The 12,412-nt window shown below is 40.7% G+C and overlaps 1 protein-coding gene across 4 annotated transcripts in view; it reads left to right on the top strand.

Moving 5' to 3' along the window:
- The window catches only part of LOC116388772 (roundabout homolog 2-like), a 77,633-nt gene that overhangs the window by 13,844 nt on the left and 51,377 nt on the right, over positions 1-12,412 (top strand). The gene's annotated exons all lie outside the window — the stretch shown is intronic.

A 12,412-nucleotide genomic window follows, 5' to 3' on the forward strand; every position in this document is an offset into this window, starting at 1 on the left:
AGTTAAAAGCCTCTCAGTATGATGTAGCTCAGTACAACACCACCTTTAGCTATGACCTCAATAGTAAATGTATAATTGCATTTACACATTTCTGACAATGTAAGCAAAAACGGAAATGTATGAGCTTTGTAAAACAGGTGTTATGTTGGATTAGATTGACAGGTGTACCAAATAAAGTGGCCACTATTACACCCTGGTGAATGCTTTTACGTGGTCGTGTCACTATGTCGAATCTTATTACTTAAATTACATTGTGTGGCTATGCTTTGGCCATAGGCAGGGTGACTTTAATTCGAAGTTGGCTTTAGTTTAAATCTATATTTCTCTATAATATTGCTACTTAATCAACGTCCCCCCCTTCAAGTAGTGTATTGAATTTTCATTTCAATTTCAATAATGTACCAACTCAGCATTATATCTCTCCCCCCCATCAAGAAGCAATGATAAGTTTGTCAAGGAAAATTCTAACAAAAGATATTAGTTAATTTTCCATGAAAAAACCTAAAGTGCTGATTAAATAGAAAATAGTCCATTGAAGCAAAAAGTATGATTAAATCGTATTGAATGGCTCAATGCTGTCCTTAGTTGATTTGATTTTTTTCATGCGCTCTCATAAATGACTCCACCTTCCTCGATGTGCTGGTATATTAAATGCATCATTAAGTGTAGTGGTATTGTTTGAATTCATTGTGTAAAAAGACACAACTAAAAGCTGTAGTGTCTTGGTGCCGGATAAAAGGTGTTGTAAAAGTATTCAGGATATACTACCGCAATTCAAGGATGTGCTGAGGCTGCGCTCACTGTAGAGTCCAGTCTAATGACAGCAGCAGTCGATGCCATCCATTAGTATAACAGTGGTTGTCTTCAGGAAGTCACTGGCAAAACTAAAAAGGTCACAATGGGTCAAGCTGCTCCCATGCACCTGTCACAGCCTGTGACTGAGGCTCCCTGTTATGAATAAACCAAATATTCCTGTCTGCCTGAGATGTCCAGCCCACCGATTGAAACTCCTCCAGCAAAACAGTGTGAAAGGGTTCAGCTGCCAGCCACTCCGTCCCTATCTGACAGACAGCGATTCTCATTTAGTGAGAAAAAAAATATGTTTGCTGTCAGAGTAGCCTTGAGTTTCAATGCTCAACTTGCACTAGTCAAAGGAAAGACTGTGGTAAAAATGCAACCGGATATTTTTAAATACAGCCAATAAAATAATTTCAATTACCACCTCTGTCAGAAGCATACCTGATAGATTTACATTCAACCGTGCTGTACATAGAGAAACATTTGAGCGTTGTATTCATACACGTCTGGGTTGGGACTTGGCAAAGACGGACCATAATACACAATCCATTTTCGATATGGCGGATCACAAAGTGATTCATTACGCGCCGCTACCTTTCGAGGTAGTATATTGTGATGCCATACACAGTAATACATTATTGGCTTTAATTTAATGCAGTCGTGTTTCAACATTTGAGTTTGAAATATGGCTATACATCTCCTTTTAGATGAGTTGGCGCTGGCTTAACCTTCTCCATTAGCAGACCTTGAATGAGGCCTTCACACTACCAGGGATACAGCTGTAACTTGCTGCAGCTGTCATCTATGGACGCTGCAGCTGGGTGTCGCCTTTCTGTTTTCTGAAAGCTACATCCAGTCATGTTTTATAACCATTATATCGGGTATCAATATTAGGATGAACAGAAGGGATTATGGCCAGGGGAAAAAGAAAAAGTAAAATCGCATTTGTTATATTCAAAGTGACCCCTAGCATGCCCATGTGCTCATACTACATACGTGTGTGTGTGTGTTATGAGTGCCTTTACTCGAGTGTGACACTGTGTGGACATGTGAGTGTGACAAAGCGAAGTCATGTGTCTCTCAGCAAGATGTTAATGGTTCATTATTGTTGCTGTGCAGTGATTGATGTCCAATCTCTGCGTAAAGACTTGACTTGGGTAAGAGGGTATCTTCAGGCAGATTTGCTTCTTACGAAAAAAGAACACACCCAAGAAGACATTGGCACATTCACAAGCGGTAGAATTATAATGTAGTATCTTCGTTCTTTCTGGTATATAAAGCTGGACTGGAAGCTAGTCATTGAGTTGAAATAGCTTGTCTTTTCATGGTGTTCTCTTCAGTGGTCTCCAGTCTAGCAGGGGGTGATGGGAGTGAAGAAAATCACCAGCCAGCAAGAGGGACCCGGTCGTTGGTTTATTATTCATGTGGCCCACCCAACATTCCAGCAATCTAGGCCAAAGCGCTGTTATATCTGCTAAGTGTCACCTTCCAGACTTCCGTTTGCCCATTCATTCACCTCCATCACATCAGTTTGCCCACAAATCGTCAACAACGGCATCTCATCCTATCCTCCGATTCACAAGAAGTGGTGAGTGCCAACAAAAAAACAACAAAAAAAATGACATCAGATTTCCCCAGTGTACACCTCAGTGAGTAAAAAGGAAAGGGAATATCCGGAAGGTTGATTAATTCATGAAATCTACAGAATGTAGTGTCTTCCTTATATCCAAGAGCACGCACTCGAGCATGTGTTCCTGCATGCTTTCTACCTGGGTGAGGTTATTTCATAAATAAGTGCTCTATACAAGACAGAGTGAGTGCCGTTCAATGGCCTGTCGCTGCCATTTATACCAACAAGTGCTGCACCTCAATGTGTGTCAATTCATTCTCCACTGTTGTACAGGATGCAATTGCAACAAGACAGCAAACGAGATTCCATCTGCACCTGACATGTGTTTGTGTGAAGCAAGCAACAGTTACTGTCGGTTTTTTTGCGAGTGGTGGTCTGGATGGCAGATTCAGAGCCAGTGTGCTAGGGGTCACTATCTGAGCTGCTGCAACGCATGCCTTTATTTTCTGTCCTTAACACCCAAATTATCGGTTTCGATCTCTCATTCCCATACATAATCATGCCTTTACATTCTTCCCAATAAGCACACTGCATACTCCCTCCTCACTCCCCCTCCTTAGATTACTGTCTCATCCCAAACATTCAAAACATTTGGTGTCCTTTATTTTCCACAACCCACAGACCTGGTGATCTGTGACCCCCCCTTGGCTTAGATATTTACTCTGTATTTGTGGAATTTACAAAACCCATATAGTTTGTAGGTTGTTTGTATGAATCCGGTGCCTTCCACCTCATGGAAACTTGTGCACTGCTTCTATGCTCCATTTACTGTCTGCCTGTGAGGACTCTTAAGTCCTTAGCTGCAGCTGTAAAAATCCCTTATCTGAATTAAAAGTGATAGGAAGCACATGTCGTGAGCTGCAGGGCCTATACTGGCTTAACTTCATACTTAAAGACACTTTACACTAGTCCACAATGAAGGATGGCATGCCGTGTAATTGCATTTTTAGTAGAAGTGAGACATATTTTTTGCCAAAAACTCAAAGGCTCTTTCATTCACAACCAGTGTTGTTTTTTTTTTTTGTCTTGCAAGAGACTGGCGCAGTTGCTATACACGGCAGGAAAAGGTTTTTTGTATGCTGAACTCAGTGTAAATGTGAAGCAGACACAACAAGGTTAAGTGGATGTTGCACAATATTAGCATGTGGTAGATTATAGGGGCCACAACACTTTGCCATTGTCCTCGTTTTACCTTTTTCTTGCAGCGACCCTTTATCGACCCAGCCGAGTACCCACATTCATATGCAGGACAGCAGCAAGATCTAAACACTGCACTGGCTATCATGAATATTTGACTGTACTTAAATGGTTATCACAGCAGTATTGAGAAAGTAAAAATAGGCATTTTAGTTTAAAGAATACAGATAACATCTATTCGATTATACAGAGGGCAACAATGTGGAAAGCAGTTTTATAACGCACTTGTGTTTCTGTGTAAATGATGGTGCTCTCATTGTTACTGGGTTAGCTTGGTCTCATGCTCCAGTAGTTAATGTGCACTAGTCCATTGCTGCAGATGTTGTCCGCATGGGGACTGGAACTGAGGAGTGACCAACAGAGCTCAGCATGGGGAGGGATGGACAGTGTGTTCCAGAACAGATGTTTCCAGCCTTTGTGCGTTTGTCATTTGGGCTTTAATCTGGTCAGTGAAGGGCATTAGAGAATATAGAAGGCAAAGGGGAGGGACGGTGCATGCATGGGGGACCCCAGCTGTCTGCACCCTTCAGAGGACACCCACCTCAAATCCACATGCAAGCTCATCCCAGTCAAATCCATACCCATGTACTGTACACGTATACAAAGCAACCAAATGGCACACACTTTGTAATTGGCTCAGAATTAGGGCACATGGGGTATTGTTGAACCTGTGGAGATTATGCATTATGCTTGAATCTGTGGAGATTATGCAGCGCTGGGATGTTATGCCTCCATTTTCTCTGATTGCCTCTGTATTATTTCCCCGCTTGTGCTACGGTGAATATCACAATCATTTCATCCTACTTTTCCTCCCTAATATTGAACCTCATTTTCGTTTCACTTTCCTCTCAATTCCCTTCTGTTGTTCTGCACCCTTTATTCCTCTCCTTCTACTATTCTCTTTCACCCCACCCCCCCACCTCCTTCCTCCTCTCCACTTCTCCTCCTTAGGGCCTCTGGCTGTCTCCCCACAAGTGATGTTCTCCTGGCCAGATGATGCATGCATATCTCTTGTGTCTTCTTGATGCTAACTCACGTCGACATTTGCACGGCATTGTGGGATTATTGCTCTCGGTCATATTTCATATAATGATGGAAATGATGATGGTGATGAGGATTCAGGGGGGGGGGTGTTTCTATTTTTCTATTTTCTACCCTTGTCTTTTCTTCAATATCAATCAGTGCAGTGAGGAAAGATGGAAGATAATGGCTGTTCACAGAAAGTGGAGAAGGAATAACAAGTTTTGTTTTTCACTTTCCATGTCTCTTGAGCAACACCAGCCTGCTACTTAAAGAAGCAACTTCCATCGTTATCCGTGTTGCATCAGTCTTTAATTTTGAACTGCACCACTTTCGAAGCTGCTAATCCCTTGGTTGTCTGTTTGCCTCTCGCATTGGATGTTTTTGTTGTTGTTGTTTTTCTTTTAATTCACCTCATGGGCAACCATGTTTACATGGACACCATGTTGCGCCGAAGAGACAGAGTGAAAATCATCCCTAATAGAATGGAATTTTCCTTGCAACGGCGCTAACAAGGGAAAATGTGTTCTAAGCAAAAACAGAGTTAGAGGGAAACGGGGGGATAAACACATTCAGGGAAAGAGGGAGGGGTATGATTATTGGACTAACCCTGGAGGGAGGAAGGATGAGTGGGGGCCATGGCAGACTTTTTGCCCTCCAACAGTGTCTCCTGTGTGTGTGTGTGTGTGTGCGCAGTGTATTTGTATGTCTAAGAGAAAGTTAGAGCGAGATGCGGGGGGTAGCGTGCACATTTCAGGGACTTGTCGGTATGCAAAGCTGTGTCAGTGGATATAGCATCTATGGAAGAGAGATTTCTTCACAGTCTTTGCTACACCCTAATTAATCTGCTTAAACCTGCTAGGCCTGTCTCCAGCACTCTTACACATCAGAAAAGCCAGGCAGTTCTGAATCCAACCAGGATTTTCTCCATGGATGCCAGTGGAAAATCACTCCAGCCCCACAGCTGACAGCTTTCTGTCAGAGTGTGCAGAAATGCATATAAAGTAGAGACAAACATAGACCTCATCATTTCCCATGATGGATGTTTTGTGGGGAAGCAGTTGTCACAAGGGGTCATGAAGCCCATGAGACAATCAGGTTGTTGGTTTGTATTGCCTTCCCGCATCCTCTGCCTGTTGGGTGGCACACACTTCCTTCCGTACTGTAAGTAACAGATAAAGCAATTCATGGTGGGTGGTGTTCTTTTAGCCTTGCCGTATGATGTAGTTGTGATCGAGATCTTACACAAATACCAATGACAAAAGGGTGACGGCCATTGTCTTTCACTTACTGTTACTGCTAGAGCTAATGCAAACAATTCTCCTGGAAATATCGAATGGACTAAATTCAGGCCATACAGTCAACTGTTTGTGAAAGCTGTTGTGAAGAACTGTCCAAACTTAAATCCATCACACTCACCTACCTTGCTACGTTGAGTCTGCTAAGCAATATGCAGCATTTTCACAGCTTTTGCCTGCCACGATGGATTACCCATTCCCGCGGCGATTGTCTAATAATTGCAGTTGCTCTTTGCAGCAATATTTCACGACTGATTTTACCAATTAAGCCTGATAATGGATGGTGTTGCTTATCTAAATAAGGTTCGATCTGGAGGGCTACTTCTTTGGTTGACATGTAACAATGCGTCTCAATATACAGGCTTAGTGTGAGTGAAATCTTGTAGTTTGAATTGTGTGAATCAAGACTTGACTGATTGTGATTTAGTAAGGATGAATGTATGTATATGTGTGTGTATGTGTGGAATGTATCATTTAAACTAATAGATATCACCGTGAGACTTCCCTAGTGGATTGCTGACATTAAGGCCATTATTTGTTGTATTACAAGTCAAGGAAATTAAGTTTAAATTTGCAAATGTGTGATCATTTGCATACATTTCCAGAACAGAAATCTGAACATTGGATAAAGTCAGGTTCAAAATTCTGATTTCATTTTGTTTACATTTTAGAGTCCAAAGTTTTTAATCGAGGGAATTTGGGTTATCTCTTTGTATGTTAACAGCCTTGAAAAGTCCATTTTGGCCATGTTTTTAGGAATAAAATATAAATCCAGCTATGAAAGATATTCGAACAAACCTCTGTAAAAACCTTCAGAATATAGAGAGGACTGACATTGGGTGGTTTGGTGTAAGTGCCACTGAAGTGGAGATTTCTATCTCAGAGTATGAGAAAAACCTAATTTTGAGAAAACGGCCTTAAAGATATGTATTGTAAAAATTCCATATATTTTGCCAGTGGATAGGGTAACAAATGTAACTAATCACCATAAACCTTTTGCTTAAATGTGCATTTGAAACATTATCTAACGCTAACTTTAAATTTGTCGACGCAAACCGTCTGTTTCGGGGAAAAATAACCCAACATTTCAAAATTGATCAGTGCATGAAAATCGATGACTTTGCCTCTGGTGTCTTGTCATCACGGTCCGATTCCTTGATGAAACGATTTACAACAAGACGCAGGAGGCTGTCGCCTTCAACCCGCTGTCGGACCCCCGTCGGGGGGCAGGAGAGCTTTGTGGTCCGCCGGTCCCCACTGGGAGCCGACACCATGCTGGTGCAAAGGGAGGCACTGGAGAACCAGAACTGTCAGTAGTAGCAATTTTAAGTGCTGCTTCTTTTTAGTATTTTTTGAAAGGAAGAATCTAATTTACCATCCATGTGTAGATGCCGTTTTTTGCACATCTATGACATGGAAAGAACACAGGTACACACATTTTGAGGGATTTTAACATAATTAATTTGTATTTTAAGGTGTGCTACTTGTTTAGTGGAAAACGGATGAGAAGATTAACAAAATAACTCCATTCATGTAATTTGCTAAGCCGAAAAGCACTGCTTGCGTGGATTTATGTGCGGTCAGTTGTAAATGGGGCAACACAGACCCACGTATATAGTGTATTTAGTGTAATTGGGTAAATCCTCTGCCAGCCATTATATACAAAACGTAATCTTGATAATTGTTCGGTTCACTCACTCTGTACATCAGGCCTTATGAAAGTCCTTCATACTTCAAAAAAGTTTGACAGATATTCTTTTCATTCTTGTAGGACATAAAAGTGCCGGATTGCTCTTTCCACCAGGATTCCATCATTGTTTGTTCAGAAATCAACAAGAGGCAATGACTAATATTAAGAAAATTATTAATAAAGATAGTTATTATATAGGATGTTATGATACATAATGTTTTATTTGTTACAATTCAGGATGGTGATGTAGGGAAATATGAGTTTAGTCACAGCAGACATGCTAAGTTTTGTACCTTTTTATTAATGTAAAAAAGAAAGACAGTAAGTTTCAATCACCATCCATCCAAGATCCCGATACTGCTGATGTAATTTGATAAGTGGGGACAAACTTTTATCCATGTAATGTAATTGGCACCCTCTCTACTTAATTCAGACTTTTCAAGAAACTGAAAGTACCAATTTAAAGTTTGTTTACTGCATAACACAGCCCGCATCCAGCTCGATTCTTCACTTAGTCCCCCTCTTCGGTTCCAAACAAAGATGACGTAACAGATGATCATGACGCACGGATCCCCATTACCAACATTAACATACCATAATTATAGCCCACTGATGAATTGACATGATTAATATAAAAAAGCTCAGCATGTCCAAAGAAAATGATGGCTTAAGTGATACAGACTGTATTAATTTCATGTCATTTGCAATTCAGGGTACAAGTTAGTGTGAGAGCGCTTTCTCTCCCAGCTTGCTTCAGATGGCCTCAGATAACAAAAATCCATTCCTGTGCAGTCACCCACAGAGGAAGTTTTTCACCATCAACTATGGACATTTATCTTGTCTGTTTTGCATATTTTATGGAATTGATTCATGTTTTCATTAAGTATTTACAATATTAGCTTTTTTTTTATTACCAGACTGGATTTACAGCAGCCACAAAAAGAGGAAAGGTTTGTAAATATTTAGTTCTGTTCTTAAAATGGATTCATTTATAATCTTGCCCAGGCTCAGTACAAGGGAATATTATAAATAACCAAAATAATTCTTATCGCTGGACAAATTTTGTTTAACTTATGAAGTAGGCGTCTTTGAATTCATTAACTTTCATGCAGAAGAGGGGATTAGTAAGATAATTTATGTCATTGCTCATCTTGTGGTTAAGTGTCTGACCTGATTTTATTAATAGTTTTAAAGGCTTTTTCATATTTGAACAGCTTATTAAAGCAGTCTCATGTCGTATCTCAGGTCTCTTGTCCATTCTAATGTCAGGTTTAAAGATCAGAGGTGATGAGGTCTTTGCCATCAGTATCCTTTAAGGGATGCCTTGCCTCAGGAAACTTAGATGCCCGTGATAATTATCCTTACTTTATCCCACTCAAATATATTTTCTTTATATCATAGTTTTGCAATCTGTTGGAGATCAGTTTTGTTGACTGCCTGTTTGTAACACCTTACATAAACATAAAATGAACATAGAAAACACGACTATATTCACTGCAAACATGACCTTATTAAAATGATTGTTTCCTTGGAACGGTAGAAAGATGGTAGAGATTTATGGCATTTATGCAAACATCCAACACGCAAACATTTAAACATGCATATGCTGACAAACGCACACACAGTTATAGTGAACAGACCGGCAATCAATTAAATTATGTTTTAATTGGACTTAGGGCGAATGCTAAAGCAGATCCGTTCCAAAACCGCCCTTCTCCTCCTGTGTCAGCTCAATTAATCCCTGATTGGAGCTAATTGCTTGTGGAAGGTCTCTCTGAAACAACAGTGGATATGAAGTAGGCTGAACGTGCTTGGCTGTGTACCCTTCACTGTGTAATGCAGTCTTCCTGCCAAGCAAATCAAATATTTGATGACAGAGTGTCTAATTGCCTTCTTTCTGTCTTACTTACTCTCTCGCTGCCTTTGATTAGCAAGCACGGACAGGTGCGTAGTATATCGATCTGCGTGGTGTTGGGATATACATTCTCACACCACGGTTTGTACATTAACGCCGCAATAGACACTGTCAATCACTAATTCGCCGTCCACCATGCCAACAGCAGTGCTTGCGGTTCTCCAACCGTTAGAACGCTGTGGTCTTGCTTCACTCAGGCTATTAGCAGCTGTTAAGCTGGCTGAATAAACTGTGAGCTAATAATTAGAATGCATCTGAACTCTATAGCACCACATTTAGCAACACTTAATTAATCTTAATGGATTCTGAAAAACTAAAGAAAAATAAAAAATCGTATCCATAAATTACTTTTCTCTGTTCTGTACCACACATTGCTACAAAGAACTCCCCAGGGACGCTTTAACTCTCGCACATTAATGTATATGTGTGTGTGGTGTATCTGCGCAAGCACTCACTGTACAGTAGGCACCACCTAACGCACACATCCTTTCCTCCTGAATATAAGTGTTTACCAAAAATATTAGCTCCTTGAATCAACCTCTCTCCCACTTCCCCCTTTCTCATCACCTTCATCCCACTGTGTGATTTGTCTTTTCTTACACCATAATTCTGTCTTTTTATGATGCGAGCGAGCGGGGAGAGTTATGCACTGCACCAGTGCAAGCTCAGTTATTTGAAGGGATGCCATTTAAATTTAGTGTTGAAGTTGAATGAATGTATTTGCAGGAGTATTATTATTTGTTTGCACGCGTGTGTGTGTGTGTGTGTGTGTGTGTGTGTGTGCGTGTGCGTAGTGCCTGCCATAGCGTTCTTATCACCTCCTCACACACCTGCTTCCCTCGAAGGCTGAGCCTCCCCTCTTCTCATGCCTCCTCATCAAAGCCAGATCCAGCCACAGTTGTCGCTTCCCTTTCCCAGCATGCATTCCCCCTCCCCCTGTCTAGCTGGTCTGGCTCGCGTTCAACCGCCACCACTGCCATTGTATCACTGTGTTGTCCGGGCAGTAAGACCTTGCTGGTATCATCATACCATCCCTCGGTGGAAAATTCATGCGGCTTGGCGGATGTAGGTGCAGGCGCTGTGTCTCTTGGAAGCACTTTTAAGGATTAGAAAGGACTACAAAGTGAAGCGCAAATCCTAAAGTGAGTTAGCACTGGAGGGAAGGACATTTTCCTGCAAACTACAGGTGCAAATCACATGTTTTAGCTGACAAAGCCACAGTTATCTGATTTGCAATACCTCCTACATACACTGACTGAAGTAATAGCACATAAGTTTAGATGGATATTCATTTTACCCCCTTTCAGTGGCTTGGAGTTTCAGTGAATTCTATCAAAACCCAGCCATCTTTTGATTGTGATTGTGATTGTGTGAACACTAATGACCCATGTGCAGATTACAGTACATTCCTGAAATGTGTTTTTCCCTAAACAACAGCAAACTCACCACCATTATCAGTCCTATCTAATTAAAAGGCATCTGTGTAGGTGGCCACAATTTAAATTAGTTTCGAGTCCGCCTTTGTCCTCCATTGTAAACAGATTCCCTCATAAACTGCAATGCAGTTAAAAGGAACTTTAATTAAAGCCACAAATCTAAATGGGAACAACAAAGAGAAGAAACTCATCTCAACAAAATGGCCAAAATACACCTAAAGATATTGTAAGTGTGTTTCTTTAAATCTTCTCTGATAGCCAATGCAGAGGTTTACAAGTTTAGTACACAAGGTGACTTTGGCATGTGCAGTGGTGTCAAATAGGGCTGCAAGTAATGATTATTTTCACTATGAAATAATGTATTGATTATTTTCTCAATTTACTGTTTTTGTTCTATAAAATGTGCAAAGATAGTGGAAAATGTCCATCAACCCAAAGATCCAGAAAATCTTTAGCATTTTTTTTTATTTTTTTTACGAAGATTATCAAAATAAAGGGCCCTATTTAAACAATCTATAGTGCATGGTCTAAAGTGCTTTAAGGGCGTGCCCAGCTCCACTTTTGCAGGTTAACACCGTATAATCTGACATAATCTGTCCTCTTATAATATGGTTTTGGGGCACAACATGAATTAAGTGAAAGCGTGAGAGCAAACCAGCTACAGTAGCAGCGGAGCATCTGCCTCCACCTTTCTCCCACTTCTGTCACATCAACAACTTCATTTTACTGCATTATGAGCAAATGCACCAATAAGCTATATTTACTGAAGAGAAGGAACGCTGACAAGCAGAGTGAACGCGCTTTGTCCATTCGCTATCTCTGTAGGTGCGTCTTACTATATGAATAAGGCGGCCTTTAAATAACAGGAAAATTGTGGCATTGACTTCAAACCAGGTTTTCACGCTTCTAAGCTACTGATATTTTCCGTCTGCACCTGTTCTGTTTTGTGGACACACTTCTTATCTCATATACCTGGAAACAATTCATCTCAGTTCGGTACCATGGCAACATACATGAATGTTGCATAAGTCTTCTTTTTTTTTTTTCACAACTCTGTTTTCTTCACAGAACTAACAAGACCTTCAATCAGCCAACCACTTAACATCTTCTCCTTGCCTTTCTGTCTGCCATTAATGTGCATACAACATGAACTCTCCATTCATTTTCCTTCCTTTTTCCCTCTCTTTCCCTCTCCTCTTAGTCTCTGTGTGTCTTTCCTACGTACCTCTTCACAGCAGTGGTGAAGTGTTCACATTTTTAATTAACTTTGTCAAAAGAATGAACGTCGTTGGATTTCTAATTAACAGGGGCTGAGGTTTAAGTGTACTGGAAAAGTAAAATGAGAATCTCCATTTCTTTGTCTCCCTTGAGGCAAGGATTTTAGGAGCAATTTTGTTACGTCTCATCGAGCATCTAGTGCCGGGTTAT

The sequence above is a fragment of the Anarrhichthys ocellatus genome, unplaced genomic scaffold (genome assembly GCF_004355925.1).
Source record: "Anarrhichthys ocellatus isolate YVR2014 unplaced genomic scaffold, GSC_Weel_1.0 scaffold18, whole genome shotgun sequence".
In the NCBI taxonomy this organism is placed as follows: domain Eukaryota; kingdom Metazoa; phylum Chordata; class Actinopteri; order Perciformes; family Anarhichadidae; genus Anarrhichthys; species Anarrhichthys ocellatus.